The following is a 25,495-nucleotide window of genomic DNA, read 5'->3' on the forward strand; positions in this document are numbered from 1 at the left end:
GAAAACTGGTTTGCCATAGCGCTGTGAGCAGGGTTCGAACCTGCGCGGGGAGACCCCATTGGATTTCAAGGCCAACGCCTTAACCACTCGGCCATCGCAGCTTGCTATGTTAAAAACCAGGCCTTAACCAGTCAGCTATCTTATTCTGTCCATTTCACTTCTGTAAAGACTGTCTACTGAAGAGCCTAATTGAACTGTTTGTCAAGGCAGATATATTCTGAGCACTTGATTCAAAGGACAAGTACACGTTTAAGGACATTATCCATATCAAGTCACCAAGTATATGTTAAAAATGAAAACTGGTTTGCCATAGCGCTGTGAGCAGGGTTCGAACCTGCGCGGGGAGACCCCATTGGATTTCAAGTCCAACGCCTTAACCACTCAGCCATCGCAGTTTGCTGTGTTTCAAACCAGGCCTTAACCAGTCAGCTATCTTATTCTGTCCATTTCACTTCTGTAATGACTATCTACTGAAGAGCCTAATTGAACTGTTTGTCAAGGCAGATATATTCTGAGCACTTGATTCAAAGGACAAGTACACGTTTAAGGACATTATCCATATCAAGTCCCCAATGACATGTTGCAAATAAAGACTGGTTAGTCAAAGCGCTGTGAGCAGGGTTCGAACCTGCGCGGGGAGTCCCCATTGGATTTCAAGTCCAACGCCTTAACCTCTCGGCCATCACAGCTACTTCTGTTACCTACGACGCCTTAACCAGTCCGCTATCTCGTTCTGACCATTTGTTCCTCTAAAAAGAGCGGATTATCGCTACTGAAGAGCCTACTTGAAATGTTTATTATGGAAGATTAATTCTGAGGACTTGAATCAAAGGACATGTCCACGCATTATCCATATCAAGTGCCCAATGACATGTTACAAATAACGACTGGATCGTCAAAGAGCTGCGCGCAGGGTTCAAACCTGCGCTGGGAGAACCCATTGGCTTGCGAGTCCAACGCTTTAACCACTCGGCAATCAAAGCTTGCTGAGGATTATCACACAAGGACAAAAGTATCCAAATTCAACTGCCTAATTGAAATATTTTTCAAGCAAAGTAAAATAAGCTATTTTCTGAGCACTTCAATCGTTGGACGAGCCCATAAAGGACGTACAATTTAAATTCAGAGGAGATAGTTCCAATTATTAAAAGTCAACTTTACCATCGCACTGTAAGCAGAGTTGAAAACAGTACAGGGAGCACACATTGGATTTCAATTCCAATCCTTAAACCACTTGGCCATCGCAGCAGTAGGAATCTAAGGAAAGTGATGAGGAGAAAGCAGAAGTGGGCTATACGCTTCGAGCAAGGTAAGAACATGCGTGGGGAGACCCCATTGAAATTCAGGTCCAACGTCTAAAGAACTCTGCCATTGGAGCTGTTGGAATGCAATTAAATGGATTGGGATTTGGAAACAGACATCATTGGTGTAAAATGGTCAACTTGATGGCACGACATATTGATCTTTTTGCGCCAAGTAACCTCGGTCCTTTCCAAAGCTGTGAAGTTTGGAAGCTTAATGTGCAAATCAAAAAACTATGTCCAGAGAAAGTACAACTGGACTATTCACTGAGAATAAGATTTAAAAAAGAGCAGGGAGACCAAATTGGGTTTCAAGTCTGAGGACTTAACCACCTGCCTCTCAGTATTTCCATCGTAAATCTAACACAAACAACAGTATCTGTACTGAAGAGCCTATTTGAACTGTTTGTCAAGGCAGATATATTCTGAGCACCTGAATCATTGGACAATTGCATGTATTAAGGACATTATCCATATCAAGTCACCAAGTATATGTTAAAAATGAAAACTGGTTTGCCATAGCGCTGTGAGCAGGGTTCGAACCTGCGCGGGGAGACACCATTGGATTTCAAGTCCAACGCCTTAACCACTCGGCCATTGCAGCTTGCTATGTTAAAAACCAGGCCTTAACCAGTCAGCTATCTTATTCTGTCCATTTCACTTCTGTAAAGACTGTCTACTGAAGAGCCTAATTGAACTGTTTGTCAAGGCAGATATATTCTGAGCACTTGATTCAAAGGACAAGTACACGTTTAAGGACATTATCCATATCAAGTCCCCAATGACATGTTGCAAATAAAGACTGGTTAGTCAAAGCGCTGTGAGCAGGGTTCGAACCTGCGCGGGGAGACCCCATTGGATTTCGAGTCCAACGCCTTAACCTCTCGGCCATCACAGCTACTTCTGTTACCCACGACGCCTTAACCAGTCCGCTATCTCGTTCTGACCATTTGTTCCTCTAAAAAGAGCGGATTATCGCTACTGAAGAGCCTACTTGAAATGTTTATTATGGAAGATTAATTCTGAGCACTTGAATCAAAGGACATGTCCACGCATTATCCATATCAAGTGCCCAATGACATGTTACAAATAACGACTGGATCGTCAAAGAGCTGCGCGCAGGGTTCAAACCTGCGCTGGGAGAACCCATTGGCTTGCGAGTCCAACGCTTTAACCACTCGGCAATCAAAGCTTGCTGAGGATTATCACACAAGGACAAAAGTATCCAAATTCAACTGCCTAATTGAAATATTTTTCAAGCAAAGTAAAATAAGCTATTTTCTGAGCACTTCAATCGTTGGACGAGCCCATAAAGGACGTACAATTTAAATTCAGAGGAGATAGTTCCAATTATTAAAAGTCAACTTTACCATCGCACTGTAAGCAGAGTTGAAAACAGTACAGGGAGCACACATTGGATTTCAATTCCAATCCTTAAACCACTTGGCCATCGCAGCAGTAGGAATCTAAGGAAAGTGATGAGGAGAAAGCAGAAGTGGGCTATACGCTTCGAGCAAGGTAAGAACATGCGTGGGGAGACCCCATTGAAATTCAGGTCCAACGTCTAAAGAACTCGGCCATTGGAGCTGTTGGAATGCAAGTAAATGGATTGGGATTTGGAAACAGACATCATTGGTGTAAAATGGTCAACTTGATGGCACGACATATTGATCTTTTTGCGCCAAGTAACCTCGGTCCTTTCCAAAGCTGTGAAGTTTGGAAGCTTAATGTGCAAATCAAAAAACTATGTCCAGAGAAAGTACAACTGGACTATTCACTGAGAATAAGATTTAAAAAAGAGCAGGGAGACCAAATTGGGTTTCAAGTCTGAGGACTTAACCACCTGCCTCTCAGTATTTCCATCGTAAATCTAACACAAACAACAGTATCTGTACTGAAGAGCCTATTTGAACTGTTTGTCAAGGCAGATATATTCTGAGCACCTGAATCATTGGACAATTGCATGTATTAAGGACATTATCCATATCAAGTCACCAAGTATATGTTAAAAATGAAAACTGGTTTGCCATAGCGCTGTGAGCAGGGTTCGAACCTGCGCGGGGAGACCCCATTGGATTTCAAGTCCAACGCCTTAACCACTCGGCCATCGCAGCTTGCTATGTTAAAAACCAGGCCTTAACCAGTCAGCTATCTTATTCTGTCCATTTCACTTCTGTAAAGACTGTCTACTGAAGAGCCTAATTGAACTGTTTGTCAAGGCAGATATATTCTGAGCACTTGATTCAAAGGACAAGTACACGTTTAAGGACATTATCCATATCAAGTCACCAAGTATATGTTAAAAATGAAAACTGGTTTGCCATAGCGCTGTGAGCAGCGTTCGAAACTGCGCGGGGAGACCCCATTGGATTTCAAGTCCAACGCCTTCACCACTCGGCCATCGCAGCTTGCTATGTTAAAAACCAGGCCTTAACCAGTCAGCTATCTTATTCTGTCCATTTCACTTCTGTAAAGACTGTCTACTGAAGAGCCTAATTGAACTGTTTGTCAAGGCAGATATATTCTGAGCACTTGATTCAAAGGACAAGTACACGTTTAAGGACATTATCCATATCAAGTCACCAAGTATATGTTAAAAATGAAAACTGGTTTGCCATAGCGTTGTGAGCAGGGTTCGAACCTGCGCGGGGAAACCCCATTGGATTTCAAGTCCAACGCCTTAACCACTCGGCCATCGCAGTTTGCTGTGTTTCAAACCAGGCCTTAACCAGTCAGCTATCTTATTCTGTCCATTTCACTTCTGTAAAGACTGTCTACTGAAGAGCCTAATTGAACTGTTTGTCAAGGCAGATATATTCTGAGCACTTGATTCAAAGGACAAGTACACGTTTAAGGACATTATCCATATCAAGTCACCAAGTATATGTTAAAAATGAAAACTGGTTTGCCATAGCGTTGTGAGCAGGGTTCGAACCTGCGCGGGGAAACCCCATTGGATTTCAAGTCCAACGCCTTAACCACTCGGCCATCGCAGTTTGCTGTGTTTCAAACCAGGCCTTAACCAGTCAGCAATCTTATTCTGTCCATTTCACTTCTGTAATGACTATATACTGAAGAGCCTAATTGAACTGTTTGTCACGGCAGATATATTCTGAGCACTTGATTCAAAGTACAAGTACACCGTTTAAGGACATTATCCATATCAAGTCCCCAATGACATGTTGCAAATAAAGACTGGTTAGTCAAAGCGCTGTGAGCAGGGTTCGAACCTGCGCGGGGAGACCCCATTGGATTTCGAATCCAACGCCTTAACCTCTCAGCCATCACAGCTACTTCTGTTACCTACGACGCCTTAACCAGTCCGCTATCTCGTTCTGACCATCATTTCCTCTAAAAAGAGCGGATTATCGCTACTGAAGAGCCTACTTGAAATGTTTATTATGGAAGATTAATTCTGAGCACTTGAATCAAAGGACATGTCCACGCATTATCCATATCAAGTGCCCAATGACATGTTACAAATAACGACTGGATCGTCAAAGAGCTGCGCGCAGGGTTCAAACCTGCGCTGGGAGAACCCATTGGCTTGCGAGTCCAACGCTTTAACCACTCGGCAATCAAAGCTTGCTGAGGATTATCACACAAGGACAAAAGTATCCAAATTCAACTGCCTAATTGAAATATTTTTCAAGCAAAGTAAAATAAGCTATTTTCTGAGCACTTCAATCGTTGGACGAGCCCATAAAGGACGTACAATTTAAATTCAGAGGAGATAGTTCCAATTATTAAAAGTCAACTTTACCATCGCACTGTAAGCAGAGTTGAAAACAGTACAGGGAGCACACATTGGATTTCAATTCCAATCCTTAAACCACTTGGCCATCGCAGCAGTAGGAATCTAAGGAAAGTGATGAGGAGAAAGCAGAAGTGGGCTATACGCTTCGAGCAAGGTAAGAACATGCGTGGGGAGACCCCATTGAAATTCAGGTCCAACGTCTAAAGAACTCGGCCATTGGAGCTGTTGGAATGCAAGTAAATGGATTGGGATTTGGAAACAGACATCATTGGTGTAAAATGGTCAACTTGATGGCACGACATATTGATCTTTTTGCGCCAAGTAACCTCGGTCCTTTCCAAAGCTGTGAAGTTTGGAAGCTTAATGTGCAAATCAAAAAACTATGTCCAGAGAAAGTACAACTGGACTATTCACTGAGAATAAGATTTAAAAAAGAGCAGGGAGACCAAATTGGGTTTCAAGTCTGAGGACTTAACCACCTGCCTCTCAGTATTTCCATCGTAAATCTAACACAAACAACAGTATCTGTACTGAAGAGCCTATTTGAACTGTTTGTCAAGGCAGATATATTCTGAGCACCTGAATCATTGGACAATTGCATGTATTAAGGACATTATCCATATCAAGTCACCAAGTATATGTTAAAAATGAAAACTGGTTTGCCATAGCGCTGTGAGCAGGGTTCGAACCTGCGCGGGGAGACCCCATTGGATTTCAAGTCCAACGCCTTAACCACTCGGCCATCGCAGCTTGCTATGTTAAAAACCAGGCCTTAACCAGTCAGCTATCTTATTCTGTCCATTTCACTTCTGTAAATACTGTCTACTGAAGAGCCTAATTGAACTGTTTGTCAAGGCAGATATATTCTGAGCACTTGATTCAAAGGACAAGTACACGTTTAAGGACATTATCCATATCAAGTCACCAAGTATATGTTAAAAATGAAAACTGGTTTGCCATAGCGCTGTGAGCAGGGTTCGAAACTGCGCGGGGAGACCCCATTGGATTTCAAGTCCAACGCCTTAACCACTCGGCCATCGCAGCTTGCTATGTTAAAAACCAGGCCTTAACCAGTCAGCTATCTTATTCTGTCCATTTCACTTCTGTAAAGACTGTCTACTGAAGAGCCTAATTGAACTGTTTGTCAAGGCAGATATATTCTGAGCACTTGATTCAAAGGACAAGTACACGTTTAAGGACATTAACCATATCAAGTCACCAAGTATATGTTAAAAATGAAAACTGGTTTGCCATAGCGTTGTGAGCAGGGTTCGAACCTGCGCGGGGAAACCCCATTGGATTTCAAGTCCAACGCCTTAACCACTCGGCCATCGCAGTTTGCTGTGTTTCAAACCAGGCCTTAACCAGTCAGCTATCTTATTCTGTCCATTTCACTTCTGTAAAGACTGTCTACTGAAGAGCCTAATTGAACTGTTTGTCAAGGCAGATATATTCTGAGCACTTGATTCAAAGGACAAGTACACGTTTAAGGACATTATCCATATCAAGTCACCAAGTATATGTTAAAAATGAAAACTGGTTTGCCATAGCGTTGTGAGCAGGGTTCGAACCTGCGCGGGGAAACCCCATTGGATTTCAAGTCCAACGCCTTAACCACTCGGCCATCGCAGTTTGCTGTGTTTCAAACCAGGCCTTAACCAGTCAGCTATCTTATTCTGTCCATTTCACTTCTGTAATGACTATATACTGAAGAGCCTAATTGAACTGTTTGTCAAGGCAGATATATTCTGAGCACTTGATTCAAAGTACAAGTACACCGTTTAAGGACATTATCCATATCAAGTCCCCAATGACATGTTGCAAATAAAGACTGGTTAGTCAAAGCGCTGTGAGCAGGGTTCGAACCTGCGCGGGGAGACCCCATTGGATTTCGAGTCCAACGCCTTAACCTCTCGGCCATCACAGCTACTTCTGTTACCTACGACGCCTTAACCAGTCCGCTATCTCGTTCTGACCATTTGTTCCACTAAAAAGAGCGGATTATCGCTACTGAAGAGCCTACTTGAAATGTTTATTATGGAAGATTAATTCTGAGCACTTGAATCAAAGGACATGTCCACGCATTATCCATATCAAGTGCCCAATGACATGTTACAAATAACGACTGGATCGTCAAAGAGCTGCGCGCAGGGTTCAAACCTGCGCTGGGAGAACCCATTGGCTTGCGAGTCCAACGCTTTAACCACTCGGCAATCAAAGCTTGCTGAGGATTATCACACAAGGACAAAAGTATCCAAATTCAACTGCCTAATTGAAATATTTTTCAAGCAAAGTAAAATAAGCTATTTTCTGAGCACTTCAATCGTTGGACGAGCCCATAAAGGACGTACAATTTAAATTCAGAGGAGATAGTTCCAATTATTAAAAGTCAACTTTACCATCGCACTGTAAGCAGAGTTGAAAACAGTACAGGGAGCACACATTGGATTTCAATTCCAATCCTTAAACCACTTGGCCATCGCAGCAGTAGGAATCTAAGGAAAGTGATGAGGAGAAAGCAGAAGTGGGCTATACGCTTCGAGCAAGGTAAGAACATGCGTGGGGAGACCCCATTGAAATTCAGGTCCAACGTCTAAAGAACTCGGCCATTGGAGCTGTTGGAATGCAAGTAAATGGATTGGGATTTGGAAACAGACATCATTGGTGTAAAATGGTCAACTTGATGGCACGACATATTGATCTTTTTGCGCCAAGTAACCTCGGTCCTTTCCAAAGCTGTGAAGTTTGGAAGCTTAATGTGCAAATCAAAAAACTATGTCCAGAGAAAGTACAACTGGACTATTCACTGAGAATAAGATTTAAAAAAGAGCAGGGAGACCAAATTGGGTTTCAAGTCTGAGGACTTAACCACCTGCCTCTCAGTATTTCCATCGTAAATCTAACACAAACAACAGTATCTGTACTGAAGAGCCTATTTGAACTGTTTGTCAAGGCAGATATATTCTGAGCACCTGAATCATTGGACAATTGCATGTATTAAGGACATTATCCATATCAAGTCACCAAGTATATGTTAAAAATGAAAACTGGTTTGCCATAGCGCTGTGAGCAGGGTTCGAACCTGCGCAGGGAGACCCCATTGGATTTCAAGTCCAACGCCTTAACCACTCGGCCATCGCAGCTTGCTATGTTAAAAACCAGGCCTTAACCAGTCAGCTATCTTATTCTGTCCATTTCACTTCTGTAAAGACTGTCTACTGAAGAGCCTAATTGAACTGTTTGTCAAGGCAGATATATTCTGAGCACTTGATTCAAAGGACAAGTACACGTTTAAGGACATTATCCATATCAAGTCACCAAGTATATGTTAAAAATGAAAACTGGTTTGCCATAGCGCTGTGAGCAGGGTTCGAAACTGCGCGGGGAGACCCCATTGGATTTCAAGTCCAACGCCTTAACCACTCGGCCATCGCAGCTTGCTATGTTAAAAACCAGGCCTTAACCAGTCAGCTATCTTATTCTGTCCATTTCACTTCTGTAAAGACTGTCTACTGAAGAGCCTAATTGAACTGTTTGTCAAGGCAGATATATTCTGAGCACTTGATTCAAAGGACAAGTACACGTTTAAGGACATTAACCATATCAAGTCACCAAGTATATGTTAAAAATGAAAACTGGTTTGCCATAGCGTTGTGAGCAGGGTTCGAACCTGCGCGGGGAAACCCCTTTGGATTTCAAGTCCAACGCCTTAACCACTCGGCCATCGCAGTTTGCTGTGTTTCAAACCAGGCCTTAACCAGTCAGCTATCTTATTCTGTCCATTTCACTTCTGTAAAGACTGTCTACTGAAGAGCCTAATTGAACTGTTTGTCAAGGCAGATATATTCTGAGCACTTGATTCAAAGGACAAGTACACGTTTAAGGACATTATCCATATCAAGTATATGTTAAAAATGAAAACTGGTTTGCCATAGCGTTGTGAGCAGGGTTCGAACCTGCGCGGGGAAACCCCGTTGGATTTCAAGTCCAACGCCTTAACCACTCGGCCATCGCAGTTTGTTGTGTTTCAAACCAGGCCTTAACCAGTCAGCTATCTTATTCTGTCCATTTCACTTCTGTAATGACTATATACTGAAGAGCCTAATTGAACTGTTTGTCAAGGCAGATATATTCTGAGCACTTGATTCAAAGTACAAGTACACCGTTTAAGGACATTATCCATATCAAGTCACCAAGTATATGTTAAAAATGAAAACTGGTTTGCCATAGCGCTGTGAGCAGGGTTCGAACCTGCGCGGGGAGACCCCATTGGATTTCAAGTCCAACGCCTTAACCACTCGGCCATCGCAGCTTGCTATGTTAAAAACCAGGACTTAACCAGTCAGCTATCTTATTCTGTCCATTTCACTTCTGTAAAAACTGTCTACTGAAGAGCCTAATTGAACTGTTTGTCAAGGCAGATATATTCTGAGCACTTGATTCAATGGACAAGTACACGTTGAAGGACATTATCCATATCAAGTCCCCAATGACATGTTGCAAATATAGACTGGTTAGTCAAAGCGCTGTGAGCAGGGTTCGAACCAGCGGGGAGACCCCATTGGATTTCGAGTCCAACGCCTTAACCACTCGGCCATCGCAGCTTGCTATGTTAAAAACCAGGCCTTAACCAGTCAGCTATCTTATTCTGTACATTTCACTTCTGTAAAGACTGTCTACTGAAGAGCCTAATTGAACTGTTTGTCAAGGCAGATATATTCTGAGCACTTGATTCAAAGGACAAGTACACGTTTAAGGACATTATCCATATCAAGTCCCCAATGACATGTTGCAAATAAAGACTGGTTAGTCTAAGCTCTGTGAGCAGGGTTCGAACCTGCGCGGGGAGACCCCATTGGATTTCGAGTCCAACGCCTTAACCTCTCGGCCATCACAGCTACTTCTGTTACCTACGACGCCTTAACCAGTCCGCTATCTCGTTCTGACCATTTGTTCCTCTAAAAAGAGCGGATTATCGCTACTGAAGAGCCTACTTGAAATGTTTATTATGGAAGATTAATTCTGAGGACTTGAATCAAAGGACATGTCCACGCATTATCCATATCAAGTGCCCAATGACATGTTACAAATAACGACTGGATCGTCAAAGAGCTGCGCGCAGGGTTCAAACCTGCGCTGGGAGAACCCATTGGCTTGCGAGTTCAACGCTTTAACCACTCGGCAATCAAAGCTTGCTGAGGATTATCACACAAGGACAAAAGTATCCAAATTCAACTGCCTAATTGAAATATTTTTCAAGCAAAGTAAAATAAGCTATTTTCTGAGCACTTCAATCGTTGGACGAGCCCATAAAGGACGTACAATTTAAATTCAGACGAGATAGTTCCAATTATTAAAAGTCAACTTTACCATCGCACTGTAAGCAGAGTTGAAAACAGTACAGTGAGCACACATTGGATTTCAATTCCAATCCTTAAACCACTTGGCCATCACAGCAGTAGGAATCTAAGGAAAGTGATGAGGAGAAAGCAGAAGTGGGCTACACGCTTCGAGCAAGGTAAGAACATGCGTGGGGAGACCCCATTGAAATTCAGGTCCAACGTCTATAGAACTCGGCCATTGGAGCTGTTGGAATGCAAGTAAATGGATTGGGATTTGGAAACAGACATCATTGGTGTAAAATGGTCAACTTGATGGCACGACATATTGATCTTTTTGCGCCAAGTAACCTCGGTCCTTTCCAAAGCTGTGAAGTTTGGAAGCTTAATGTGCAAATCAAAAAACTATGTCCAGAGAAAGTACAACTGGACTATTCACTGAGAATAAGATTTAAAAAAGAGCAGGGAGACCAAATTGGGTTTCAAGTCTGAGGACTTAACCACCTGCCTCTCAGTATTTCCATCGTAAATCTAACACAAACAACAGTATCTGTACTGAAGAGACTATTTGAACTGTTTGTCAAGGCAGATATATTCTGAGCACCTGAATCATTGGACAATTGCATGTATTAAGGACATTATCCATATCAAGTCACCAAGTATATGTTAAAAATGAAAACTGGTTTGCCATAGCGCTGTGAGCAGGGTTCGAACCTGCGCGGGGAGACCCCATTTGATTTCTAGTCCAACGCCTTAACCACTCGGCCATCGCAGCTTGCTATGTTAAAAACCAGGCCTTAACCAGTCAGCTATCTTATTCTGTCCATTTCACTTCTGTAAAGACTGTCTACTGAAGAGCCTAATTGAACTGTTTGTCAAGGCAGATATATTCTGAGCACTTGATTCAAAGGACAAGTACACGTTTAAGGACATTATCCATATCAAGTCACCAAGTATATGTTAAAAATGAAAACTGGTTTGCCATAGCGCTGTGAGCAGGGTTCGAAACTGCGCGGGGAGACCCCATTGGATTTCAAGTCCAACGCCTTAACCACTCGGCCATCGCAGCTTGCTATGTTAAAAACCAGGCCTTAACCAGTCAGCTATCTTATTCTGTCCATTTCACTTCTGTAAAGACTGTCTACTGAAGAGCCTAATTGAACTGTTTGTCAAGGCAGATATATTCTGAGCACTTGATTCAAAGGACAAGTACACGTTTAAGGACATTAACCATATCAAGTCACCAAGTATATGTTAAAAATGAAAACTGGTTTGCTATAGCGTTGTGAGCAGGGTTCGAACCTGCGCGGGGAAACACCATTGGATTTCAAGTCCAACGCCTTAACCACTCAGCCATCGCAGTTTGCTGTGTTTCAAACCAGGCCTTAACCAGTCAGCTATCTTATTCTGTCCATTTCACTTCTGTAAAGACTGTCTACTGAAGAGCCTAATTGAACTGTTTGTCAAGGCAGATATATTCTGAGCACTTGATTCAAAGGACAAGTACACGTTTAAGGACATTATCCATATCAAGTCACCAAGTATATGTTAAAAATGAAAACTGGTTTGCCATAGCGTTGTGAGCAGGGTTCGAACCTGCGCGGGGAAACCCCATTGGATTTCAAGTCCAACGCCTTAACCACTCGGCCATCGCAGTTTGTTGTGTTTCAAACCAGGCCTTAACCAGTCAGCTATCTTATTCTGTCCATTTCACTTCTGTAATGACTATATACTGAAGAGCCTAATTGAACTGTTTGTCAAGGCAGATATATTCTGAGCACTTGATTCAAAGTACAAGTACACCGTTTAAGGACATTATCCATATCAAGTCACCAAGTATATGTTAAAAATGAAAACTGGTTTGCCATAGCGCTGTGAGCAGGGTTCGAACCTGCGCGGGGAGACCCCATTGGATTTCAAGTCCAACGCCTTAACCACTCGGCCATCGCAGCTTGCTATGTTAAAAACCAGGACTTAACCAGTCAGCTATCTTATTCTGTCCATTTCACTTCTGTAAAAACTGTCTACTGAAGAGCTTAATTGAACTGTTTGTCAAGGCAGATATATTCTGAGCACTTGATTCAAAGGACAAGTACACGTTTAAGGACATTATCCATATCAAGTCCCCAATGACATGTTGCAAATAAAGACTGGTTAGTCTAAGCTCTGTGAGCAGGGTTCGAACCTGCGCGGGGAGACCCCATTGGATTTCGAGTACAACGCCTTAACCTCTCGGCCATCACAGCTACTTCTGTTACCTACGACGCCTTAACCAGTCCGCTATCTCGTTCTGACCATTTGTTACTCTAAAAAGAGCGGATTATCGCTACTGAAGAGCCTACTTGAAATGTTTATTATGGAAGATTAATTCTGAGGACTTGAATCAAAGGACATGTCCACGCATTATCCATATCAAGTGCCCAATGACATGTTACAAATAACGACTGGATCGTCAAAGAGCTGCGCGCAGGGTTCAAACCTGCGCTGGGAGAACCCATTGGCTTGCGAGTTCAACGCTTTAACCACTCGGCAATCAAAGCTTGCTGAGGATTATCACACAAGGACAAAAGTATCCAAATTCAACTGCCTAATTGAAATATTTTTCAAGCAAAGTAAAATAAGCTATTTTCTGAGCACTTCAATCGTTGGACGAGCCCATAAAGGACGTACAATTTAAATTCAGACGAGATAGTTCCAATTATTAAAAGTCAACTTTACCATCGCACTGTAAGCAGAGTTGAAAACAGTACAGTGAGCACACATTGGATTTCAATTCCAATCCTTAAACCACTTGGCCATCACAGCAGTAAGAATCTAAGGAAAGTGATGAGGAGAAAGCAGAAGTGGGCTATACGCTTCGAGCAAGGTAAGAACATGCGTGGGGAGACCCCATTGAAATTCAGGTCCAACGTCTATAGAACTCGGCCATTGGAGCTGTTGGAATGCAAGTAAATGGATTGGGATTTGGAAACAGACATCATTGGTGTAAAATGGTCAACTTGATGGCACGACATATTGATCTTTTTGCGCCAAGTAACCTCGGTCCTTTCCAAAGCTGTGAAGTTTGGAAGCTTAATGTGCAAATCAAAAAACTATGTCCAGAGAAAGTACAACTGGACTATTCACTGAGAATAAGATTTAAAAAAGAGCAGGGAGACCAAATTGGGTTTCAAGTCTGAGGACTTAACCACCTGCCTCTCAGTATTTCCATCGTAAATCTAACACAAACAACAGTATCTGTACTGAAGAGCCTATTTGAACTGTTTGTCAAGGCAGATATATTCTGAGCACCTGAATCATTGGACAATTGCATGTATTAAGGACATTATCCATATCAAGTCACCAAGTATATGTTAAAAATGAAAACTGGTTTGCCATAGCGCTGTGAGCAGGGTTCGAACCTGCGCGGGGAGACCCCATTGGATTTCAAGTCCAACGCCTTAACCACTCGGCCATCGCAGCTTGCTATGTTAAAAACCAGGCCTTAACCAGTCAGCTATCTTATTCTGTCCATTTCACTTCTGTAAAGACTGTCTACTGAAGAGCCTAATTGAACTGTTTGTCAAGGCAGATATATTCTGAGCACTTGATTCAAAGGACAAGTACACGTTTAAGGACATTATCCATATCAAGTCACCAAGTATATGTTAAAAATGAAAACTGGTTTGCCATAGCGTTGTGAGCAGGGTTCAAACCTGCGCGGGGAAACCCCATTGGATTTCAAGTCCAACGCCTTAACCACTCGGCCATCGCAGTTTGCTGTGTTTCAAACCAGGCCTTAACCAGTCAGCTATCTTATTCTGTCCATTTCACTTCTGTAATGACTATATACTGAAGAGCCTAATTGAACTGTTTGTCAAGGCAGATATATTCTGAGCACTTGATTCAAAGTACAAGTACACCGTTTAAGGACATTATCCATATCAAGTCCCCAATGACATGTTGCAAATAAAGACTGGTTAGTCAAAGTGCTGTGAGCAGGGTTCGAACCTGCGCGGGGAGACCCCATTGGATTTCGAGTCCAACGCCTTAACCTCTCGGCCATCACAGCTACTTCTGTTACCTACGACGCCTTAACCAGTCCGCTATCTCGTTCTGACCATCATTTCCTCTAAAAAGAGCGGATTATCGCTACTGAAGAGCCTACTTGAAATGTTTATTATGGAAGATTAATTCTGAGCACTTGAATCAAAGGACATGTCCACGCATTATCCATATCAAGTGCCCAATGACATGTTACAAATAACGACTGGATCGTCAAAGAGCTGCGCGCAGGGTTCAAACCTGCGCTGGGAGAACCCATTGGCTTGCGAGTCCAACGCTTTAACCACTCGGCAATCAATGCTTGCTGAGGATTATCACACAAGGACAAAAGTATCCAAATTCAACTGCCCAATTGAAATATTTTTCAAGCAAAGTAAAATAAGCTATTTTCTGAGCACTTCAATCGTTGGACGAGCCCATAAAGGACGTACAATTTAAATTCAGACGAGATAGTTCCAATTATTAAAAGTCAACTTTACCATCGCACTGTAAGCAGAGTTGAAAACAGTACAGGGAGCACACATTGGATTTCAATTCCAATCCTTAAACCACTTGGCCATCGCAGCAGTAGGAATCTAAGGAAAGTGATGAGGAGAAAGCAGAAGTGGGCTATACGCTTCGAGCAAGGTAAGAACATGCGTGGGGAGACCCCATTGAAATTCAGGTCCAACGTCTAAAGAACTCGGCCATTGGAGCTGTTGGAATGCAAGTAAATGGATTGGGATTTGGAAACAGACATCATTGGTGTAAAATGGTCAACTTGATGGCACGACATATTGATCTTTTTGCGCCAAGTAACCTCGGTCCTTTCCAAAGCTGTGAAGTTTGGAAGCTTAATGTGCAAATCAAAAAACTATGTCCAGAGAAAGTACAACTGGACTATTCACTGAGAATAAGATTTAAAAAAGAGCAGGGAGACCAAATTGGGTTTCAAGTCTGAGGACTTAACCACCTGCCTCTCAGTATTTCCATCGTAAATCTAACACAAACAACAGTATCTGTACTGAAGAGCCTATTTGAACTGTTTGTCAAGGCAGATATATTCTGAGCACCTGAATCATTGGACAATTGCATGTATTAAGGACATTATCCATATCAAGTCACCAAGTATATGTTATACATGAAAACTGGTTTGCCATAGCGCTGTGAGCAGGGTTCGAACCTGCGCGGGGAGACCCCATTGGATTTCAAGTCCAACGCCTTAACCACTCGGCAATCGCAGCTTGCTATGTTAAAAACCAGGACTTAACCAGTCAGCTATCTTATTCTGTCCATTTCACTTCTGTAAAGACTGTCTACTGAAGAGCCTAATTGAACTGTTTGTCAAGGCAGATATATTCTGAGCACTTGATTCAAAGGACAAGTACACGTTTAAGGACATTATCCATATCAAGTCCCCAATGACATGTTGCAAATAAAGACTGGTTAGTCAAAGCGCTGTGAGCAGGGCTCGAACCAGCGGGGAGACCCCATTGGATTTCGAGTCCAACGCCTTAACCTCTCGGCCATCACAGATACCTCTGTTACCTACGACGCCTTAACCAGTCCGCTATCTCGTTCTGACCATTTGTTCCTCTGAAAAGAGAGGATTATCGCTACTGAAGAGCCTACTTGAAATGTTTATTATGGAAGATTAATTCTGAGGACTTGAATCAAAGGACATGTCCACGCATTATCCATATCAAGTGCCCAATGACATGTTACAAATAACGACTGGATCGTCAAAGAGCTGCGCGCAGGGTTCAAACCTGCGCTGGGAGAACCCATTGGCTTGCGAGTCCAACGCTTTAACCACTCGGCAATCAAAGCTTGCTGAGGATTATCACACAAGGACAAAAGTATCCAAATTCAACTGCCTAATTGAAATATTTTTCAAGCAAAGTAAAATAAGCTATTTTCTGAGCACTTCAATCGTTGGACGAGCCCATAAAGGACGTACAATTTAAATTCAGAGGAGATAGTTCCAATTATTAAAAGTCAACTTTACCATCGCACTGTAAGCAGAGTTGAAAACAGTACAGGGAGAACACATTGGATTTCAATTCCAATCCTTAAACCACTTGGCCATCGCAGCAGTAGGAATCTAAGGAAAGTGATGAGGAGAAAGCAGAAGTGGGCTATACGCTTCGAGCAAGGTAAGAACATGCGTGGGGAGACCCCATTGAAATTCAGGTCCAACGTCTAAAGAACTCGGCCATTGGAGCTGTTGGAATGCAAGTAAATGGATTGGGATTTGGAAACACGATGGCACGACATATTGATCTTTTTGCGCCAAGTAACCTCGGTCCTTTCCAAAGCTGTGAAGTTTGGAAGCTTAATGTGCAAATCAAAAAACTATGTCCAGAGAAAGTACAACTGGACTATTCACTGAGAATAAGATTTAAAAAAGAGCAGGGAGACCAAATTGGGTTTCAAGTCTGAGGACTTAACCACCTGCCTCTCAGTATTTCCATCGTAAATCTAACACAAACAACAGTATCTGTACTGAAGAGCCTATTTGAACTTTTTGTCAAGGCAGATATATTCTGAGCACCTGAATCATTGGACAATTGCATGTATTAAGGACATTATCCATATCAAGTCCCCAATGACATGTTGCAAATAAAGACTGGTTAGTCAAAGCTCTGTGAGCAGGGTACGAACCTGCGCGGGGAGACCCCATTGGATTTCGAGTCCAACGCCTTAACCTCTCGGCCATCACAGCTACTTCTGTTACCTACGACGCCTTAACCAGTCCGCTATCTCGTTCTGACCATTTGTTCCTCTAAAAAGAGCGGATTATCGCTACTGAAGAGCCTACTTGAAATGTTTATTATGGAAGATTAATTCTGAGGACTTGAATCAAAGGACATGTCCACGCATTATCCATATCAAGTGCCCAATGACATGTTACAAATAACGACTGGATCGTCAAAGAGCTGCGCGCAGGGTTCAAACCTGCGCTGGGAGAACCCATTGGCTTGCGAGTCCAACGCTTTAACCACTCGGCAATCAAAGCTTGCTGAGGATTATCACACAAGGACAAAAGTATCCAAATTCAACTGCCTAATTGAAATATTTTTCAAGCAAAGTAAAATAAGCTATTTTCTGAGCACTTCAATCGTTGGACGAGCCCATAAAGGACGTACAATTTAAATTCAGAGGAGATAGTTCCAATTATTAAAAGTCAACTTTACCATCGCACTGTAAGCAGAGTTGAAAACAGTACAGGGAGCACACATTGGATTTCAATTCCAATCCTTAAACCACTTGGCCATCGCAGCAGTAGGAATCTAAGGAAAGTGATGAGGAGAAAGCAGAAGTGGGCTATACGCTTCGAGCAAGGTAAGAACATGCGTGGGGAGACCCCATTGAAATTCAGGTCCAACGTCTAAAGAACTCGGCCATTGGAGCTGTTGGAATGCAAATAAATGGATTGGGATTTGGAAACAGACATCATTGGTGTAAAATGGTCAACTTGATGGCACGACATATTGATCTTTTTGCGCCAAGTAACCTCGGTCCTTTCCAAAGCTGTGAAGTTTGGAAGCTTAATGTGCAAATCAAAAAACTATGTCCAGAGAAAGTACAACTGGACTATTCACTGAGAATAAGATTTAAAAAAGAGCAGGGAGACCAAATTGGGTTTCAAGTCTGAGGACTTAACCACCTGCCTCTCAGTATTTCCATCGTAAATCTAACACAAACAACAGTATCTGTACTGAAGAGCCTATTTGAACTGTTTGTCAAGGCAGATATATTCTGAGCACCTGAATCATTGGACAATTGCATGTATTAAGGACATTATCCATATCAAGTCACCAAGTATATGTTAAAAATGAAAACTGGTTTGCCATAGCGCTGTCAGCAGGGTTCGAACCTGCGCAGGGAGACCTCATTGGATTTCAAGTCCAACGCCTTAACCACTCGGCCATCGCAGCTTGCTATGTTAAAAACCAGGCCTTAACCAGTCAGCTATCTTATTCTGTCCATTTCACTTCTGTAAAGACAGTCTACTGAAGAGCCTAATTGAACTCTTTGTCAAGGCAGATATATTCTGAGCACTTGATTCAAAGGACAAGTACACGTTTAAGGACATTATCCATATCAAGTCCCCAATGACATGTTGCAAATAAAGACTGGTTAGTCAAAGCGCTGTGAGCAGGGTTCGAACCTGCGCGGTGAGACCACATTGGATTTCGAGTCCAACGCCTTCCCCTCTCGGCCATCACAGCCACTTCTGTTACCTACGACGCCTTAACCAGTCCGCTATCTCGTTCTGACCATTTTTTCCTCTAAAAAGAGAGGATTATCGCTACCGAAGAGCCTACTTGAAATGTTTATTATGGAAGATTAATTCTGAGCACTTGAATCAAAGGACATGTCCACGCATTATCCATATCAAGTGCCCAATGACATGTTACAAATAACGACTGGATCGTCAAAGAGCTGCGCGCAGGGTTCAAACCTGCGCTGGGAGAACCCATTGGCTTGCGAGTCCAACGCTTTAACCACTCGGCAATCAAAGCTTGCTGAGGATTATCACACAAGGACAAAAGTATCCAAATTCAACTGCCTAATTGAAATATTTTTCAAGCAAAGTAAAATAAGCTATTTTCTGAGCACTTCAATCGTTGGACGAGCCCATAAAGGACGTACAATTTAAATTCAGAGGAGATAGTTCCAATTATTAAAAGTCAACTTTACCATCGCACTGTAAGCAGAGTTGAAAAGAGTACAGGGAGCACACATTGGATTTCAATTCCAATCCTTAAACCACTTGGCCATGGCAGCAGTAGGAATCTAAGGAAAGAGATGAGGAGAAAGCAGAAGTGGGCTATACGCTTCGAGCAAGGTAAGAACATGCGTGGGGAGACCCCATTGAAATTCAGGTCCAACGTCTATAGAACTCGGCCATTGGAGCTGTTGGAATGCAAGTAAATGGATTGGGATTTGGAAACAGACATCATTGGTGTAAAATGGTCAACTTGATGGCACGACATATTGATCTTTTTGCGCCAAGTAACCTCGGTCCTTTCCAAAGCTGTGAAGTTTGGAAGCTTAATGTGCAAATCAAAAAACTATGTCCAGAGAAAGTACAACTGGACTATTCACTGAGAATAAGATTTAAAAAAGAGCAGGGAGACCAAATTGGGTTTCAAGTCTGAGGACTTAACCACCTGCCTCTCAGTATTTCCATCGTAAATCTAACACAAACAACAGTATCTGTACTGAAGAGCCTATTTGAACTGTTTGTCAAGGCAGATATATTCTGAGCACCTGAATCATTGGACAATTGCATGTATTAAGGACATTTTCCATATCAAGTCACCAAGTATATGTTAAAAATGAAAACTAGTTTGCCATAGCGCTGTGAGCAGGGTTCGAACCTGCGCGGGGAGACCCCATTGGATTTCAAGTCCAACGCCTTCACCACTCTGCCATCGCAGCTTGCTATGTTAAAAACCAGGCCTTAACCAGTCAGCTATCTTATTCTGTCCATTTCACTTCTGTAAAGACTGTCTACTGAAGAGCCTAAATTAACTGTTTGTCAAGGCAGATATATTCTGAGCACTTGATTCAAAGGACAAGTACACGTTTAAGGACATAATCCATATCAAGTCACCAAGTATATGTTAAAAATGAAAACTGGTTTGCCATAGCGTTGTGAGCAGGGTTCGAACCTGCGCGGGGAAACCCCATTGGATTTCAAGTCCAACGCCTTAACCACTCGGCAATCGCAGTTTGCTGTGTTTCAAACCAGGCCTTAACCAGTCAGCTATCTTATTCTGTCCATTTCACTTCTGTAATGACTATCTACTGAAGAGCCTAATTGAACTGTTTGTCAAGGCAGATATATTCTGAGCACTTGATTCAAAGTACAAGTACACCGTTTAAGGACATATCAAGTCCCCAATGACATGTTGCAAATAAAGACTGGTTAGTCAAAGCGCTGTGAGCATGGTTCGAACCTGCGCGGGGAGACCCCATTGGATTTCGAGTCCAACGCCTTAACCTCTCGGCCATCACAGCTACTTCTGTTACCTATGACGCCTTAACCAGTCCGCTATCTCGTTCTGACCATTTGTTCCTCTAAAAAGAGCGGATTATCGCTACTGAAGAGCCTACTTGAAATGTTTATTATGGAAGATTAATTCTGAGGACTTGAATCAAAGGACATGTCCACGCATTATCCATATCAAGTGCCCAATGACATGTTACAAATAACGACTGGATCGTCAAAGAGCTGCGCGCAGGGTTCAAACCTGCGCTGGGAGAACCCATTGGCTTGCGAGTCCAACGCTTTAACCACTAGGCAATCAAAGCTTGCTGAGGATTATCACACAAGGACAAAAGTATCCAAATTCAACTGCCTAATTGAAATATTTTTCAAGCAAAGTAAAATAAGCTATTTTCTGAGCACTTCAATCGTTGGACGAGCCCATAAAGGACGTACAATTTAAATTCAGAGGAGATAGTTCCAATTATTAAAAGTCAACTTTACCATCGCACTGTAAGCAGAGTTGAAAACAGTACAGGGAGCACACATTGGATTTCAATTCCAATCCTTAAACCACTTGGCCATCGCAGCAGTAGGAATCTAAGGAAAGTGATGAGGAGAAAGCAGAAGTGGGCTATACGCTTCGAGCAAGGTAAGAACATGCGTGGGGAGACCCCATTGAAATTCAGGTCCAACGTCTAAAGAACTCGGCCATTGGAGCTGTTGGAATGCAAGTAAATGGATTGGGATTTGGAAACAGACATCATTGGTGTAAAATGGTCAACTTGATGGCACGACATATTGATCTTTTTGCGCCAAGTAACCTCGGTCCTTTCCAAAGCTGTGAAGTTTGGAAGCTTAATGTGCAAATCAAAAAACTATGTCCAGAGAAAGTACAACTGGACTATTCACTGAGAATAAGATTTAAAAAAGAGCAGGGAGACCAAATTGGGTTTCAAGTCTGAGGACTTAACCACCTGCCTCTCAGTATTTCCATCGTAAATCTAACACAAACAACAGTATCTGTACTGAAGAGCCTATTTGAACTTTTTGTCAAGGCAGATATATTCTGAGCACCTGAATCATTGGACAATTGCATGTATTAAGGACATTATCCATATCAAGTCACCAAGTATATGTTAAAAATGAAAACTGGTTTGCCATAGCGCTGTGAGCAGGGTTCGAACCTGCGCGGGGAGACCCCATTTGATTTCAAGTCCAACGCCTTAACCACTTGGCCATCGCAGCTTGTTATGTTAAAAACCAGGCCTTAACCAGTCAGCTATCTTATTCTGTCCATTTCACTTCTGTAAAGACTGTCTACTGAAGAGCCTAATTGAACTGTTTGTCAAGGCAGATATATTCTGAGCACTTGATTCAAAGGACAAGTACACGTTTAAGGACATTATCCATATCAAGTCCCCAATGACATGTTGCAAATAAAGACTGGTTAGTCAAAGCGCTGTGCGCATGGTTCGAACCTGCGCGGGGAGACCCCATTGGATTTCGAGTCCAACACCTTAACCTCTCGGCAATCACAGCTACTTCTGTTACCTATGACGCCTTAACCAGTCCGCTATCTCGTTCTGACCATCATTTCCTCTAAAAAGAGCGGATTATCGCTACTGAAGAGCCTACTTGAAATGTTTATTATGGAAGATTAATTCTGAGCACTTGAATCAAAGGACATGTCCACGCATTATCCATATCAAGTGCCCAATGACATGTTACAAATAACGACTGGATCGTCAAAGAGCTGCGCGCAGGGTTCAAACCTGCGCTGGGAGAACCCATTGGCTTGCGAGTCCAACGCTTTAACCACTCGGCAATCAATGCTTGCTGAGGATTATCACACAAGGACAAAAGTATCCAAATTCAACTGCCTAATTGAAATATTTTTCAAGCAAAGTAAAATAAGCTATTTTCTGAGCACTTCAATCGCTGGACGAGCCCATAAAGGACGTACAATTTAAATTCAGAGGAGATAGTTCCAATTATTAAAAGTCAACTTTACCATCGCACTGTAAGCAGAGTTGAAAACAGTACAGGGAGCACACATTTGATTTCAATTCCAATCCTTAAACCACTTGGCCATCACAGCAGTAGGAATCTAAGGAAAGTGATGAGGAGAAAGCAGAAGTGGGCTATACGCTTCGAGCAAGGTAAGAACATGGGTGGGGAGACCCCATTGAAATTCAGGTCCAACGTCTAAAGAACTCGGCCATTGGAGCTGTTGGAATGCAAGTAAATTGATTGGGATTTGGAAACAGACATCATTGGTGTAAAATGGTCAACTTGATGGCACGACATATTGATCTTATTGTGTTCATCACAGCTTTCTGAATTAGCTCACACAAAGACAAAAGTATTCTGAGCACTTAAATCACTAGACAAGTCCATGCATTAAAGAGATTATCCATATCAATTCACCAAGGATATGTTCAAAATAAAGACCCTGCGAGCAGGGTTCAAACCTGCGGAGGTAGACACCTTTGGATTTCAAGTCCAACGGGTTAACCACTCGGGCTTCACAGCTTGCTCTGTTAACTCGCCGGCCTTAACAGGTGACACCAATAAGGGATCATAGCTTTCACCTGGATTCACCTGGTCAGTCTATGTCATAGAAACAGCAGTTCCTAATGTTTCGTAAACTCAGTGTATACAGTTGAAGTCAACTGTTTACATACACTTATGTTGGAGTCATTAAAACTCATTTTTCAACCACTCCACAAATTTCTTGTTAACAAACTATAGTTTTGGCAAGTCGGTTAGGACATGTACTTTGTGCATGACACAAGTAATTTTTCCAACAATTGTTTACAGACAGATTATTTCACTTATAATTCAATATATCACAATTCCAGTGGGTCAGAAGTTTACATACACAAAGTTGACTGTGCCTTTAAACAACTTGGAAAATTCCAGAAAATTATGTCATGGCTTTAGAAGCTTCTGATATGTACAGTATGTACATTCGAAGTCAGAATTTTACATACACTTTAGCCGAATACATTTCAACTCAGTTTTTCACAATTCCTGACATTTAATCCTAGTAATAATTTTCTGTCTTAGGTCAGTTAGGATCACCACTTTATTTTAAGAATATGAAATGTCAGAATAATAGTAGAGAGAATGATTTATTTCAGCTTTTATTTCCTTTATCACATTCCCAGTGGGACAGAATTTTACATGCACTCAATTAGCATTTGGTAGCATTGCCTTCAAATTGTTTAACTTGGGCCAAATGTTTTTCGGGGAGCCTTCCACAAGCTTCTCACAATAAGTTGGGTGAATTTTGGTCCATTCCTCCTGACAGACCTGATGTAACTGAGACAGGTTTGTAGGTCTCCTTGCTCGCGCACGCTTTTTCAGTTCTGCCCACACATTTTCTATAGGATTGAGGTCAGGGCTTTGTGATGGCCACTCCAATACCTTGACTTTGTTGTCCTTAAGCCATTTTGTCACGACTTTGGTAGTATGCTTGGGGTCAATGTCTATTTGGAAGACCCATTTGCGACCAAGCTTTATTAACTTCCTGACTGATGTATTGAGATGTTGCTTCAATATATCCACATCATTTTCCTCCCTCATGATGCCATCTATTTTGTGAAGTGCACTAGTCCCTCCTGCAGCAAAGCACCCCCACAACATGATACTGCCACCCCCATGCTTCATGGTTGGGATTGTGTTCATCGGCTTGCAAGCCTCCCCCTTTTTCCTCCAAATATATCAATGGTCATTATGGCCAAACAGTTTTATTTTTGTTTCATCAGACCAGAGGACATTTCTACAAAAAGTATGATCTTTGTCCCCATGTGCAGTTGCAAACCGTAGTCTGGCTTTTTTATGGCGGTTGTGGAGCAGTGGCTTCCTCCTTGCTGAATGGCCTTTCAGGTTATGTTGATATAGGATTCGTTTTACTGTGGATATACTGTGACCAGGTCACAGTTGCAAATGAGAACTTGTTCTCAACTAGCCTACCTGGTTAAATAAAGGTGAAATAAAAAAATAAATAAAATAAAACTGTGGATATAGATCCTATTGTACCTGTTTCCTCCAACATCTTCACAAGGTCCTTTGCTGTTGTTCTGGGATTGATTTGCACTGCTCGCACCAAAGTACGTTCATCTCTAGGAGACAGAACATGTCTCCTTCATGAGCGGTATGACGGCTGCGAGGTCCCATGGTGTTTATTCTTGCGTACTGTTGTTTGTACAGATGAACGTGTTACCTTCAGGCATTTGGAAATTGCTCCCAAGGATGAACCAGACTTGTGGAGGTCTACAATTTTTTATATAAATATCAAAATACTCTGAACCAATTCTATTAATTTGGGACATGTCGAAAAGCATTAAACATTTATGGCAATTTAGCTATAGCTTGCACTTGCTAGCTAATTTGTCGTATTTAGTTAGCTTGCTGTTGCTAGCTAATTTGTCCTGGGATATAAACATTGAGTTGTTATTTTACCTGAAATGCACAAGGTCCTCTACTCCGACAATTAATCCACACATTAAAACAGTCAACCGAATCATTTCTAGTTATCTCTCCTCCTTCCAGGCTTTTTCATCTTTGAACTTATATGGTGATTGGCATCTAAACTTTCATAGTATTTCCAATGACAACTGGTAACAAAGTTTGTATTTCAATCACCCACGTGGGTATAACCAATGAGGAGATGGCACGTGGGTACCTGCTTCTATAAACCAATGAGGAAATGGGAGAGGCGGGACTTGCAGCGCGATCTGCGTCAGAAATAGGAATTACTTCTATTTTAACCCTTGGCAACGCAGACGCTCGTTGAGGCGCGCAAGCAGTGTGGGTGCAATAATTGAATAACATAGATTCCTAAATGTATTTTGCAACGCTCACTCACACGACGCGAGCGGTGTAGTCAGGGTATTAGGCGTTCAACAAGCCATGTGCGACATGCACACGCAGTTACAAGCCTGCTAGAGTTAGTGGCAGGCGGACGAGCAATATCCACCGTCATAGTACAGATGAAGCCTGATCTGGAATGTGAAGCTAACTGAAGCTGGCTATCTTTATAAAAGCCTGAGTAGATCTAGCTGGC

At 42.3% G+C, this 25,495-nt stretch overlaps 41 non-coding genes across 41 annotated transcripts; all 41 read right to left on the bottom strand.

Annotated features, from left to right (window-relative positions):
- Positions 1–19: 19 nt before the first annotated feature.
- On the bottom strand, positions 20–101 carry trnas-uga (transfer RNA serine (anticodon UGA)). The gene has a single exon. It is a non-coding gene; the product is annotated as a tRNA-Ser (tRNA).
- A 212-nt stretch (positions 102–313) lies between these two features.
- Positions 314–395, bottom strand: trnas-uga (transfer RNA serine (anticodon UGA)). Its single transcript has one exon. It is a non-coding gene; the product is annotated as a tRNA-Ser (tRNA).
- Positions 396–607: 212 nt separating this feature from the next.
- On the bottom strand, positions 608–689 carry trnas-uga (transfer RNA serine (anticodon UGA)). Its single transcript has one exon. It is a non-coding gene; the product is annotated as a tRNA-Ser (tRNA).
- Positions 690–1,823: 1,134 nt separating this feature from the next.
- Positions 1,824–1,905, bottom strand: trnas-uga (transfer RNA serine (anticodon UGA)). The gene has a single exon. It is a non-coding gene; the product is annotated as a tRNA-Ser (tRNA).
- A 212-nt stretch (positions 1,906–2,117) lies between these two features.
- trnas-cga (transfer RNA serine (anticodon CGA)) lies at positions 2,118–2,199 on the bottom strand. Its single transcript has one exon. It is a non-coding gene; the product is annotated as a tRNA-Ser (tRNA).
- Positions 2,200–3,333: 1,134 nt separating this feature from the next.
- trnas-uga (transfer RNA serine (anticodon UGA)) lies at positions 3,334–3,415 on the bottom strand. The gene has a single exon. It is a non-coding gene; the product is annotated as a tRNA-Ser (tRNA).
- A 212-nt stretch (positions 3,416–3,627) lies between these two features.
- Positions 3,628–3,709, bottom strand: trnas-uga (transfer RNA serine (anticodon UGA)). The gene has a single exon. It is a non-coding gene; the product is annotated as a tRNA-Ser (tRNA).
- Positions 3,710–3,921: 212 nt separating this feature from the next.
- Positions 3,922–4,003, bottom strand: trnas-uga (transfer RNA serine (anticodon UGA)). Its single transcript has one exon. It is a non-coding gene; the product is annotated as a tRNA-Ser (tRNA).
- A 212-nt stretch (positions 4,004–4,215) lies between these two features.
- Positions 4,216–4,297, bottom strand: trnas-uga (transfer RNA serine (anticodon UGA)). The gene has a single exon. It is a non-coding gene; the product is annotated as a tRNA-Ser (tRNA).
- A 213-nt stretch (positions 4,298–4,510) lies between these two features.
- On the bottom strand, positions 4,511–4,592 carry trnas-cga (transfer RNA serine (anticodon CGA)). The gene has a single exon. It is a non-coding gene; the product is annotated as a tRNA-Ser (tRNA).
- A 1,134-nt stretch (positions 4,593–5,726) lies between these two features.
- trnas-uga (transfer RNA serine (anticodon UGA)) lies at positions 5,727–5,808 on the bottom strand. Its single transcript has one exon. It is a non-coding gene; the product is annotated as a tRNA-Ser (tRNA).
- Positions 5,809–6,020: 212 nt separating this feature from the next.
- Positions 6,021–6,102, bottom strand: trnas-uga (transfer RNA serine (anticodon UGA)). Its single transcript has one exon. It is a non-coding gene; the product is annotated as a tRNA-Ser (tRNA).
- Positions 6,103–6,314: 212 nt separating this feature from the next.
- trnas-uga (transfer RNA serine (anticodon UGA)) lies at positions 6,315–6,396 on the bottom strand. Its single transcript has one exon. It is a non-coding gene; the product is annotated as a tRNA-Ser (tRNA).
- Positions 6,397–6,608: 212 nt separating this feature from the next.
- trnas-uga (transfer RNA serine (anticodon UGA)) lies at positions 6,609–6,690 on the bottom strand. The gene has a single exon. It is a non-coding gene; the product is annotated as a tRNA-Ser (tRNA).
- Positions 6,691–6,903: 213 nt separating this feature from the next.
- trnas-cga (transfer RNA serine (anticodon CGA)) lies at positions 6,904–6,985 on the bottom strand. The gene has a single exon. It is a non-coding gene; the product is annotated as a tRNA-Ser (tRNA).
- Positions 6,986–8,119: 1,134 nt separating this feature from the next.
- Positions 8,120–8,201, bottom strand: trnas-uga (transfer RNA serine (anticodon UGA)). Its single transcript has one exon. It is a non-coding gene; the product is annotated as a tRNA-Ser (tRNA).
- Positions 8,202–8,413: 212 nt separating this feature from the next.
- On the bottom strand, positions 8,414–8,495 carry trnas-uga (transfer RNA serine (anticodon UGA)). The gene has a single exon. It is a non-coding gene; the product is annotated as a tRNA-Ser (tRNA).
- Positions 8,496–8,707: 212 nt separating this feature from the next.
- trnas-uga (transfer RNA serine (anticodon UGA)) lies at positions 8,708–8,789 on the bottom strand. The gene has a single exon. It is a non-coding gene; the product is annotated as a tRNA-Ser (tRNA).
- A 204-nt stretch (positions 8,790–8,993) lies between these two features.
- trnas-uga (transfer RNA serine (anticodon UGA)) lies at positions 8,994–9,075 on the bottom strand. The gene has a single exon. It is a non-coding gene; the product is annotated as a tRNA-Ser (tRNA).
- Positions 9,076–9,288: 213 nt separating this feature from the next.
- On the bottom strand, positions 9,289–9,370 carry trnas-uga (transfer RNA serine (anticodon UGA)). Its single transcript has one exon. It is a non-coding gene; the product is annotated as a tRNA-Ser (tRNA).
- Positions 9,371–9,582: 212 nt separating this feature from the next.
- On the bottom strand, positions 9,583–9,662 carry trnas-cga (transfer RNA serine (anticodon CGA)). The gene has a single exon. It is a non-coding gene; the product is annotated as a tRNA-Ser (tRNA).
- A 210-nt stretch (positions 9,663–9,872) lies between these two features.
- Positions 9,873–9,956, bottom strand: trnas-cga (transfer RNA serine (anticodon CGA)). The gene has a single exon. It is a non-coding gene; the product is annotated as a tRNA-Ser (tRNA).
- A 1,134-nt stretch (positions 9,957–11,090) lies between these two features.
- Positions 11,091–11,172, bottom strand: trnas-aga (transfer RNA serine (anticodon AGA)). The gene has a single exon. It is a non-coding gene; the product is annotated as a tRNA-Ser (tRNA).
- Positions 11,173–11,384: 212 nt separating this feature from the next.
- trnas-uga (transfer RNA serine (anticodon UGA)) lies at positions 11,385–11,466 on the bottom strand. Its single transcript has one exon. It is a non-coding gene; the product is annotated as a tRNA-Ser (tRNA).
- Positions 11,467–11,678: 212 nt separating this feature from the next.
- On the bottom strand, positions 11,679–11,760 carry trnas-uga (transfer RNA serine (anticodon UGA)). The gene has a single exon. It is a non-coding gene; the product is annotated as a tRNA-Ser (tRNA).
- Positions 11,761–11,972: 212 nt separating this feature from the next.
- trnas-uga (transfer RNA serine (anticodon UGA)) lies at positions 11,973–12,054 on the bottom strand. Its single transcript has one exon. It is a non-coding gene; the product is annotated as a tRNA-Ser (tRNA).
- A 213-nt stretch (positions 12,055–12,267) lies between these two features.
- Positions 12,268–12,349, bottom strand: trnas-uga (transfer RNA serine (anticodon UGA)). Its single transcript has one exon. It is a non-coding gene; the product is annotated as a tRNA-Ser (tRNA).
- A 210-nt stretch (positions 12,350–12,559) lies between these two features.
- On the bottom strand, positions 12,560–12,643 carry trnas-cga (transfer RNA serine (anticodon CGA)). The gene has a single exon. It is a non-coding gene; the product is annotated as a tRNA-Ser (tRNA).
- A 1,134-nt stretch (positions 12,644–13,777) lies between these two features.
- On the bottom strand, positions 13,778–13,859 carry trnas-uga (transfer RNA serine (anticodon UGA)). The gene has a single exon. It is a non-coding gene; the product is annotated as a tRNA-Ser (tRNA).
- A 212-nt stretch (positions 13,860–14,071) lies between these two features.
- On the bottom strand, positions 14,072–14,153 carry trnas-uga (transfer RNA serine (anticodon UGA)). Its single transcript has one exon. It is a non-coding gene; the product is annotated as a tRNA-Ser (tRNA).
- Positions 14,154–14,366: 213 nt separating this feature from the next.
- trnas-cga (transfer RNA serine (anticodon CGA)) lies at positions 14,367–14,448 on the bottom strand. Its single transcript has one exon. It is a non-coding gene; the product is annotated as a tRNA-Ser (tRNA).
- A 1,134-nt stretch (positions 14,449–15,582) lies between these two features.
- Positions 15,583–15,664, bottom strand: trnas-uga (transfer RNA serine (anticodon UGA)). The gene has a single exon. It is a non-coding gene; the product is annotated as a tRNA-Ser (tRNA).
- A 212-nt stretch (positions 15,665–15,876) lies between these two features.
- trnas-cga (transfer RNA serine (anticodon CGA)) lies at positions 15,877–15,956 on the bottom strand. Its single transcript has one exon. It is a non-coding gene; the product is annotated as a tRNA-Ser (tRNA).
- A 1,105-nt stretch (positions 15,957–17,061) lies between these two features.
- trnas-cga (transfer RNA serine (anticodon CGA)) lies at positions 17,062–17,145 on the bottom strand. Its single transcript has one exon. It is a non-coding gene; the product is annotated as a tRNA-Ser (tRNA).
- A 1,134-nt stretch (positions 17,146–18,279) lies between these two features.
- trnas-uga (transfer RNA serine (anticodon UGA)) lies at positions 18,280–18,361 on the bottom strand. Its single transcript has one exon. It is a non-coding gene; the product is annotated as a tRNA-Ser (tRNA).
- Positions 18,362–18,573: 212 nt separating this feature from the next.
- Positions 18,574–18,655, bottom strand: trnas-cga (transfer RNA serine (anticodon CGA)). Its single transcript has one exon. It is a non-coding gene; the product is annotated as a tRNA-Ser (tRNA).
- Positions 18,656–19,789: 1,134 nt separating this feature from the next.
- On the bottom strand, positions 19,790–19,871 carry trnas-uga (transfer RNA serine (anticodon UGA)). The gene has a single exon. It is a non-coding gene; the product is annotated as a tRNA-Ser (tRNA).
- A 212-nt stretch (positions 19,872–20,083) lies between these two features.
- Positions 20,084–20,165, bottom strand: trnas-uga (transfer RNA serine (anticodon UGA)). The gene has a single exon. It is a non-coding gene; the product is annotated as a tRNA-Ser (tRNA).
- A 206-nt stretch (positions 20,166–20,371) lies between these two features.
- On the bottom strand, positions 20,372–20,453 carry trnas-cga (transfer RNA serine (anticodon CGA)). The gene has a single exon. It is a non-coding gene; the product is annotated as a tRNA-Ser (tRNA).
- Positions 20,454–21,587: 1,134 nt separating this feature from the next.
- On the bottom strand, positions 21,588–21,669 carry trnas-uga (transfer RNA serine (anticodon UGA)). The gene has a single exon. It is a non-coding gene; the product is annotated as a tRNA-Ser (tRNA).
- Positions 21,670–21,881: 212 nt separating this feature from the next.
- trnas-cga (transfer RNA serine (anticodon CGA)) lies at positions 21,882–21,963 on the bottom strand. Its single transcript has one exon. It is a non-coding gene; the product is annotated as a tRNA-Ser (tRNA).
- Between the last annotated feature and the right edge of the window lie 3,532 nt (positions 21,964–25,495).

This window comes from Salvelinus fontinalis, chromosome 17 (genome assembly GCF_029448725.1).
Source record: "Salvelinus fontinalis isolate EN_2023a chromosome 17, ASM2944872v1, whole genome shotgun sequence".
In the NCBI taxonomy this organism is placed as follows: Eukaryota; Metazoa; Chordata; class Actinopteri; order Salmoniformes; family Salmonidae; genus Salvelinus; species Salvelinus fontinalis.